Source organism: Lissotriton helveticus, chromosome 3_1 (assembly GCF_964261635.1).
Source record: "Lissotriton helveticus chromosome 3_1, aLisHel1.1, whole genome shotgun sequence".
Taxonomy (NCBI): domain Eukaryota; kingdom Metazoa; phylum Chordata; class Amphibia; order Caudata; family Salamandridae; genus Lissotriton; species Lissotriton helveticus.
The window spans coordinates 2,087,574,198-2,087,584,486 of NC_136061.1; the positions used below are offsets into that span (position 1 = coordinate 2,087,574,198).

Consider the following 10,289-nt stretch of genomic DNA (forward strand, 5'->3'; position numbering starts at 1 on the left):
TCTTTCATAACATAAAACATCCTTAGGTCTGTGCTAGCAAAAAGAAGCTTGCGAAGTGACGAGGTAGTGTCTCACAAAATATTAGTTTGGGAGAAATCCCTTTTAGGACGAATACCCTCACCCACCATAGGTGGCAAGCTTCATCATATGGGTATCTCCTCTTAGTGAGAAAACCTAGTCCCACTAAGGGCTACAACTTCCTCAATGTGAGGAAGGAGCTCAGGGATATTTTTAAGATGTTGCTACACCATTAAGGATGCTAAATCCCACTGACGATTCATGGAATGGTGAGGTTGCAGTGTATTAAAAAAAGTGATGAGAAAAATAGTGAGCTTAAAACTACCTAGTAGGAGCAAAACAAAACTATTTATTAACTTGCTCACACTGGCAGGATTAAAAAGCAGTGCAGAAAGCAGTATGCATTTGCCCTTGCATCAGCTTCAAAAAGGAACTTCCAGACATCATAGCCAAATCAGTTAGCTCTACCTCTAACTTTTCAGTTCTGGGGACCTTAATATCCATTTTGATCAGGCTCACGATCTGGATTCGGAGGTGCTTACCGATATACTGGAGGCACTAGCCTTAAAACAAAAAGTGCTGGGATCTACCCATCCGAAGGTTCATCACCTGGACCCTCTCTTCTCTAACATTAATGATCTTACAGTTGATAAACCCTGTCCTCTACCTTGGTCTGATCATTTTTTGGTTCCTTTCACCTGGTCTCCACAGGAGTGTATACAATTAAGGGAGCAGGAAATAACTTGGAACCGGAATTGGGCTAAACTTTCTATAGATTCTTGGGCGGTCATGCTCGATAGCGAGAGGCCTCTGCTCAGCAGTGACCCCGAGTCTGACAATGTTAAAATTAATCAATGGTTAGAGACATCACTCGATAGCGATATCCCTAAAAAATGGTCCTATAGTAGGAAATTAGATCATGGTGCTGCTTGGTACTCCCCGAAACTCAGGAAGATGAAACAGCTTTGTAAGCGCCATAAAAGAACCTGGAGAAAGGAGTTTTCTACTCAGGAGAAAATTAAATATAGAGAAGTGGTTAAGGCCTATAAAGCCGAGATCAGATCTGCCCAATCCAATTTCTTCACTAATAAAATACTGTCAGCGGCGAATTCCTCCTGCGAAATGTTTAAAATCACTAAATCCCTTACTTGTCCGCCTGAGCCCTCCATACTTCCTGAAGATGCAGTTGCCCACTGCAATAATCTGGCGCTCTTTTACCATAAGAAAATTCAGGATATTTATCAAGCCTTCCCTCCTCTTCTTGCCCCAGGAGACGGGAGTAATCCCCCTTCTATTAGAGACTTCCTTCCTCTCCCATCCCTTATCATCGACTTTATTCCATCTATGGATATGGACACTCTTAAATCACTACTGGAGGGTTTAAAATCTGGCTCCCCTAGTAATGCAGCTCCCCCCGTATGCTTTCCCAGGCGTTTGACTCAGTCGCCACTGTTTTTTTAGATCTTGTTAATAGCTCTCTCTCCTCTGGGGTAGTCCCCTCCCAGTGGAAACAAGCTAGGGTAAAAGCCCTTTTGAAGAAGCCTTCATGGGACCCTAGAATCCTTTCTAACTACCGACCAATATCGCTTCTTCCCCAGATCGCCAAAATTTGCGAAAAGTACGTTAACTCTGTGCTCTCGAATTTCCTTGAGAAAAATCACTGTCTCCACCCTTCTCAAACGGGCTTTAGGCCCTAACAGGGTACCGAAACTCCCCTCCTCTCAGTTGTCGAGGAGGCCAAAAAAATCCTTGACTCAGGAGGCTCCGCTGCGATCATTTTGCTTGATCTCAGCGCAGCCTTCGATACGTCAACCACCAGCTTCTACTGGTTAGACTTAGAGAGATTGGAGTGACAGGCTTCTTACATAAATGGCTGAAGTCTTTTTTGGCTGAGCGTTCTTTTTTTGTGTTTGAGGACAACGCCACCTCTGACTGGATGCCATTACAGTGTGGGGTTCCTCAGGGCTCCTCACTGAGCCCCACACTTTTTAACGTCTACATGCGTCCCTTAGCTGAGATCGTCGAGCCGTTTGAGGTTAAGATTGTCACATATGCTGATGATACTCAGCTTATTGTGTCTCTCAATCTGATGAACAACGATAAGTCCATCCTGGCAAACTGCTTGGAGAAAGTTTCGGCTTGGATGGACTCTTCTTTCCTCAAACTGAATTCGGCTAAAGCTGAGTTGATGTTTTTGGGAAAGCCTACTGGTTTGATGAACGACTCCCTATGGCCGAAATGCATGGGAGATATGCCTGCCCCCAAAGACCAAGTAAAAAGTCTGGTAGTATGGTTTGATCATAACTTGAGATTTAAGACTCAGGCATCTAGAGTTGCTGGCTCATGTTATGGCATTCTTAAGAAGATTAGGAAGATCCTTTCCCTCCTGCCTTTTGATGCCAAGAAACTCCTCATCCAAGCATTGATTTTATCCAGGCTTGATTATGCTAACGTGCTGTACTTGGGCTCACCATTTCTTACCATAAAAAAACTCCAAACGGTCCAAAATTGTGCGGCACAACTTTTGATGCATGCTCATACCAGAGAATCTGCTAAGCCTTACATTAGAGCATTGCACTGGCTGCCCGTAGACAAAAGAGTTCAATTTAAAGCCTTATACATTGTCCACAAATCTCTAGCGTCGAAACTGCCACCGATTCTCCAATCCATTGTTTCTCTATATGTCCCGACAAGATCCCTCGGCTCGGAGTCAAAATATCTCGCCGCTGTCCCGAGATTTAAGCGACTTTCGGTCATGTCTGCTCAAAGGTGTAATCAATTGCCAGAATCTATTCGTCTAGAGGCCAACCATCTTTGCTTACGAAAACTCCTTAAAACTTTTCTGTTTGGCTGATCTTGCTTCTGTTTTTGGTTCAGGTGTGTCTTGTAGCGCTGGGAGGCCTCTGGTAGCCATGCGCTTTACAAAAGCTTTTCATTCATTCATTCATTTAAATTGCTTAGTATCAAAAGACGGTCTACATGATTCAACCTGGTGATCTAAGGAAGTATCTAGGCTTTCGTTAAGATCTGAAGAAGATAATGCTGCTGCTAAAAAGAAGTTGAAAAAATGTGATAGTGATACCAAACCAGTAATCCTATTCTTTCTTTTTCTGATTTATTGGATGTACCCAAAGTGTTGGATAAGCGGCCACACCTCAACCTTGCAACAGCTCAATGAAGGGGTTCCGCTCTGTCCGTCAGTACCCCATTGTGGTACATGAACTGCATCCTCCTTGATGGTGTAGCGACATCTTAAACACATCCCTGAGCTCCTTCCTCACATTGAGGAGGTTATAGCCCTTAGTAGGACTAGGTTTTCCCACTAAGTGGAGATACCCATATGATGAAGCATACCACCTATGGTGGGTGAGGGTATTCATCCTAAAAGGGATTTCTCCCAAATGGAGGTTTTGTGAGACACTAGCTCGTCACTTCCCAGGCTTCTTTGTGCTAGCACAGACCTGAGGATTTTTTGTCTTATAATTGTATTCTAAAGAGGATATTTTCCTTGCAGGGTTTTAAACCTTCTCCCTTGGACCTCTCCTCTCATTTCTTGTGTTATGCCAAGAGGTGAATCTACCAAGAAGAATAGCTGCCACTCTGCTTGTTGATGTGTTGTGTTGTTCTGTGCTTGCTGCTTCTGTCTTGGACTGTAAAATGACTGAACTTTGCTTTTACATACTGTTTGCCAAGGTTCTCTAAAGGCTTGTGTGTGCTTGCTTCCTGTTAAGAAGTCTCAGGGCCATCAAAGACTTCACCTGCAGCCCCTGAACTCCATTCCTGGGAGTTCTGACCTGCCAAGTGGTGCCCGTTCCAGTTCTGGGCCCTTTAGGTGGCTTCGCTGCATAGAAGAGAAGAAAATCCATGCATCACTCTTCAGCACCTGTTTTTCCTTATGCAGTACCTCCATGAGGAAGATAAATCCACACATCGCCACAGTGTGACCGCAGAATCGACACAGCACCTCCTGTGTGGGTGAAATATCACAGCAGTCTGAGTCCTAAGCACAGTGTTTCCAATGTCTGAGGCACCCACTCAGGCGCAGGCCTGCTGTGCAGCTGAAGAGATTGACACATCACCTGCCACACCGCTGCAAAATCATCGCAGCGCCTCCTCACCACCGCCGCATTGACCGAGCACATCCGGAATTTTGATGCATCGCACCTCTGTGACAAGTTCTTCATCAACGTTACCCAGCAGTAATGAAACAAGGCCAATTGTCCAGAGTTCAATGCATCACCTCCCCTCGCAGTAAGGAATCAATGCATCACCTCTTCTGCACCGCAGCAAGGAACTGATGCATCACCTCCTTTGGCAGTACAGAATCGACGCATCACCGCTACTGCGAGTAAGGAATTGATGCATCGCTTTGCTTTCCGGTGCCTCATGTCCCCTGCACTAGTTTCAATTTTTTATTTTGACACATCCCAGGTACTTTGCCATAATAGTGGCGCATCCATAGATTCCTATGAACTGAACTGTTTTGAACATTTGAAAGTGGCATCTTTACATGTGTATGTTGGATTTTGTCATTTTTGGACTTGTTTGAATCAGATGAAGATAAGGTTATTGTTGGACCTGTCCCTTTTTGCGGGTTTATCATCAAACTTTTTACCTCCTATTTTTCAGACTTGTTTTTGTTGGCTGTAGGACTTTGGGCACTTTACCACTGCTGATCAGTGCTACAGCCCATATGCTCTCTGTTATGATTATGGTTAAATTATGGTTCAGATTGGTTATGCATGTTTGGCATATTTGGTTTACTTGTAAGATCCGAGTAAATGCACTGTATGTGCCCAGGGCCCATAAATCAAATTCTAATAGTGGGCCTGCAGCACTGATTGTGCCACCCACAGGAGTAGCCTTGTAAACATGTCTCAGGCCTGTCATTGCAGTGTCTGTGGGTGCAGTTTTAAACAGCCATGTCGACCTTGCAAGTGCACCCACTTGCCAGGTACTAACTTACCCTTTAACTACATGTAAGGCACCCCTCAAGTCGGACCAAAAAAAAATCTGAGAACTACACTGAGATCCGCTCTGCCGCAGGCCCATGGGAAGCTGTAAAAAAATTGCTATTTTAAACACTTACCTCCACTGCCGGCCGCGCTCCTCCTGGCCGCGGTGTCTCCTTCTTTCAGTCGTCCTCCTCCTCGCGTCCCCGTACGTATTACGTCTTGCATGAACTGCGCATGTGTGGCGAGGAGGAGGGCGGCCCGCAGAGAAGGTAAGTGTTTTTAAAAAAAAACATTTAAAGTGTGCTCCACCACGGTGTCGGAGTTTTGCCGCAACTTCGCGTTTACAGCGAAGGACGGAGTTGGTAGAACTCTGCAAACTCTGCTGGCGGAAGGGAGTACTCGGCCGGGGGTTGCCCATCACCAGGCTGATGGGCCTTATGAGCTAGAGTGGTGGGAGGAGCTGTCACCTGCACCTGAATAGGGCTGTGCCTGGCCTCTCACAATGCTATCTCTGCCCCCCTGGAGTTTGTCTTGGCCAAGACCAGGCAGGACAAGAACTTGTGCACTACAAAGACAATGCCTTGAAAAGTGCCTGCTTCAAAGGCCAAAAGGGGTATAAGTTTCGAGTCTAAAATCCTAGACTTTTTTAACACTTCTGGATCAAGAGGAACCTCTGCCAAGGACAAGAGTAGAAGAGCTGTGAGGAGGAGTACAGCTCCTTTGCTATGTGTTGATTTGCTGGGTTGACCTACAGTTGCTGCCTCTGCTATGGAGAGGAAAAGGACTATACCTTTGCTGTGTATCCTTCTTGTGAAGCTTCTACAAGGGCTTGTGTGTGCTTGCCTCCTATTAGGAAGTCTCAGGGCCAGACTTCAACTGCAGCATCCCTGAACTCAACTGCTGAGAGTCCTGACCTGAATTGTGGACCTGCTTAAAACCATCGTAAATGATTAATTGCCCTTCCAGCTCCGTTTTTTCTGAATCAGCACTGTCTGTTGGGAGAAATGTTGTCACACCACCGTCATGCTGCTGAAGAAATTGACGCAGGGCCCCTCAGCAGACCGCTGAAACCGCTGCGCACTCTGGGCCTCATTTATGAGGTCTTGCGTGAGTTTTGCGCTTCCGATGCGTCACTTTTTGTGACGCATCGGCGGCGTAAAACATGCCTCCTGATGCGCACTATTTACAAAGTGATGCATCTAAGCAGATGCGTCACTTTGTAAACCCCTGCGCTACATTATACCTGCGTCGGGTATAATGTATGCAGAGGGGGCGTTCACCTGCAAAAAGCCTCGTAATAGTGACGCAGTGAAATCTATGAGATTTCACTGCGTCACTTTTAGGACGCTGTTGGGTCAAAATCTTGCGCCTGCCTCACAGCAGGCGTAAGACTGACGCAAGCCCTTTCACATGGGGCTTTCCCCATGTGAAAGGAAGCATTGCTGGAGTTGCGTCACTTTTGTGACACACTCCAGCAATGCGTCACTTTTGCGCCTACAGATACGTCAGAAATACTGACGTATCTGTAACTCCTTGCGCCATGATGCGTCATATTATAAATATGACGCATCAATCATGTCGCAGGGAGAGCGCAGTGAAAAGTGACGCATCGCTGTTTTCACGCAGCGATGCGTCACTTTTCATAAATGAGGCCCTCTGTCTCTAAAGTCCGAGACCCCCGCACTGACTTGGACGCAAGCCCTGCTGTGGGGCTGAAGAAATCGACGCACTGCCTGTTTGCTGCCACTGCATCGACATACAGTGCATCCAGGTTAACATTCATCACACCTGTGCACAAAGTGCAAAACTTCTCCTACGTGCAGCAGAACTGATGCAACCTCCTCGTGAACTCAGGAACCGACGCATCACTGTATTTTATGATGCTTCCCTCCTCTGCAGCTTTTTTGCCTTGTGGATTTTAACTCATTTGAGGTACTTTGTGTTTTTTTGGTCTTGTTTGGTTTTAATAAAGATACTTTCTTTTTCTAAACTGGTGTGGTGTACATTTGTAGCGTTTTCACTGTGTTATGGACCGTTGTTGTTAAGATTTTAAACAACGGAACAATAAACGTACAGGTTATTCATTGTGTCACTGTGCGCTATGTACAAATACTTTACACGTTGCCTCTGACATAAGCCTGACTGCTCGTACCAAGGAGGTGAGCAGGGCTTACCTGTGTGTGTAACTCCCTTATTCTGGCAGAAGGAAGGGTCCCTACTTAGACAGTGTGCAATCCACTGCCAGCTTGAAACCCCCATTTCTAACAGTTATTTTTCTTAGCTGGTGTGCCGTCCATTTGTAGTGTTTTCACTGTGTTCCTGCGTGTGTTTTGCACAAATGCTTTACCAATAACCCCATTAAGAAGACAGCCCTACACCTTTACAGCAAATCAGCACACAACACAGTTGAACTCCCAGGGCTAAACACAGTGTTCGAGAGGAGTTATAACTATACATTTGGGCGCATAAGTGTGCACAACATTAGCGATTTTACAGTAACCTTGCGCAGACTGCTATACGATCCTGTATACCGTGTTAAAAAAACAATAAAATATATGTTTTTAAAGGAGTTATAACGACAATGAGATGACACTCCCACTGGCCTCCTCTAAACTCCCAGCACCCCCGCCACAAGACAGGCGTCAGTTCCAGCTCGTGAAAATGAGAGGGCTTCCAAGGGAGTGCGGTGTTATTTTTTCTGCAGATGCCTCGGCCCTCCTGCTCTCTTGCCAGGAGCTTCCTGGCTCCGGGCCTGTGGGGTGAATTAAAATACAATTTAAACCCTGTGTGGCGCACCCTGTGTGTTCTGCAAAATGTGATTTAACTAAGCAAGGGTCCTCTGGGGCGGTCAGCGCAGATCTCTTTGGACTACACGGTACCCTTAGCCACAAAAACATGCAGCGATTTGATGAAAAGACGCGAGTTGTGGGCGTCTTATGCTCTTTGTAATGCGTACGTCATTGTGGTGTAATAATATGGTCTAGCATGTTACCACGGTATTCAAACTTAGAATGCCATTTAATATTACGACAGTGTGCACGTAGCGCTGCTCTGGGCAGAAGCGTTGCTTGGTTAGTAAGTTTGGGGGCGAAGTGGGGTTGACCTTCAGATTTTCCGACATTCACGCTGGCATACATAGATTGTTGAAATTCCTAAAATACCTTCCTGGTGAAATCCGACAAACATCTCATCATACCCGACTGAAAACACCTGTAGCCAACAATTTATCAGAAATTATATTTACCAAGGGAGTATAACAGCCCAACCCCATCACCCCCCTTCCTCACATTAAGCTACGCGCCTGGTTATGGGATGCTGGGATGGCGAGGAGCCAGCACTTGCCTTTCTTGCGGAGGAGACCGAACCTCTGAAGTGATTTCCTAGATAGGACAGCAGGCTCAAAGAGAGTTAAGTGCTGAATAAATAGAGATTAGCGGATACTATACATATTTAATGTATCCATTACCATTAGACCAAGGCACAGCACGCAGTGCACACTCTGTGCTTTCTCCGACATGAAGCGTGTTCTAGGGGATTTCAACCGGACACAAACGTTTTGAGAGTAAAGCTGCGGCGTGTGCACGTGCTTTAGGATTCAGTTTCAGGACCGATACTAAACGGGATGAGACCAGGGAGTGATGAGCTCCATCAGTTGAGTCCCTACTCGGTGTAAATATTTGATCGCTCTGCACGGTATGCCCTGTCAGGGCTGGGCTGCGGACCCTGCGTCTCACAGTGGAGTCACACGAGGTCGGTCAACGCACGAAAACGGTGCTGGCGGCTTCAGACTCCAGCGTTTAATGAAGAAAGGACTGAAGGGCGAGCAGAGGTGGAGGACTAGCCTGGCTATGGAACTGAGCAGCGTGAGTTCTGTTTCTCACCGGCTAACATTGTGTGATCCTCAGCAGATCATAGCATTTCACCGTGTCGCTGCGCACTTATCTGCCAATGCTGGATGAACACAAGGGTAAATAAACACTGTAATACTTTATAAAACATTGTATGAACATTTATCATTTCACAGAACTGTCGCCTCCCGCAGATCAGGCAGACAGGGGGGTTCATGCATCACATGGGCCTCTGCTGATTTGAGCATTTTAGAGGATGGAAAGATGTGAATATGTGGAAACATCACCTTTTGTTGCAAGCTGCAGCAGACAACTATGGGTAAGCAAAGGAAAATTGAGCACGGAGGGAAAACACATTGGAGCTACGCAGAGGCCGTGCCACCCTGTGCCCTGGAGTGCCAAGAAGATAGAGAAAGAACACTAACTTCGGAACAACCCCCACCACCACCAGAAGCAACAGCCTTGAACCCAGCCACGTCCACTTACCTTGAATTATTATTCTCTGAGGTGTTTGCTCTGTCGAAAATTACACTCAGCCCCTCCAAAAGCCCAGCCAGAGATACAAATCCATCGAAGCCAAAAATATTGCTTTTTGTCCTTTTTGTAGTCGCGTTCATAGAAAGCAGATGGTGGGTCTCGGGACTTCTACTCTAACGGCTATTGATTGCTTTTTTAAAGCAGTTACGCACCCCCCTCCCTTCACTGCCCGTGTCTGTCTCACACACTCAAACACGCACCCACACACCAACTGCACTGTTGCTGAAATCCCCTCAAATTAGCCCCTCTGCCTCCCCTTTAAATTAGAAACGGGTGTTTTTTTCTCTCAGAACTTAAGAGACAAGTAACCTGACCTACTGTAAAGCACGAGCAGCGGCGCACTTTCTGTGTTAACCTCTTCGGTCCTCGCTCTGGGCTCCTCTCACTCCGTGGGAGCGCGCGGCCTGTTTGTGGTCCCGGAGCTGCTTGAATCACATGCTGACTGTACGCTCAGTGGAAGGTACTTTAGAAGTGACTTCATTGTGGTTCACTACATAAGCTGTGTTTCTTCCAGTCGTGAGCAAAGCGTGGGAGGTGACTATTATTCACTAGTCGAACATGAGTAAGACCCACAAGACATGATGTAGTGGCAGTTTTCAGAGTCACGGATTTAAAATTATGGCAGAAAATCACAAAATGGGGTCATTAACAGTCCTTGCCGCCTTGACCTCTAAGGTGCTGCAGCGCCGCAGCACCCCTCGTGGAAGATGTTATGCTTTTATGTTAGTGTGGAGTCGAGAAGCGCCACAGCCATGCGGAAACAACTGATAGGTTTATATGTATCTATAGGATCACGTGCTGGTGCCAGTCACAGTCACCTCTACGCAAGTGGATAATCGCCCCCTCCTCCCTCACTTTCTTAAGTACCCCTCAGGAATTCCATCCCTAGAACAGAACATACACACACATCAGCAGGGACAGAGGATAAAAA

The 10,289-nt window shown here is 46.4% G+C and overlaps 1 protein-coding gene across 3 annotated transcripts in view; it reads right to left on the reverse strand.

Moving 5' to 3' along the window:
- LOC144824122 (aminopeptidase Ey-like) overlaps nucleotides 1-9,809 on the reverse strand; it is an 836,887-nt gene extending 827,078 nt beyond the window's left edge. Inside the window, exon 1 of one of the 3 annotated variants that reach the window (XM_078683237.1) lies at nucleotides 9,673-9,809. The gene's annotated coding sequence lies outside the window, so the exon portion shown is untranslated. Of the gene's footprint in view, nucleotides 1-9,307; nucleotides 9,594-9,672 lie in introns of those variants that run through there. The other 2 variants (XM_078683239.1, XM_078683235.1) reach the window with 2 other exon arrangements.
- Between the last annotated feature and the right edge of the window lie 480 nt (nucleotides 9,810-10,289).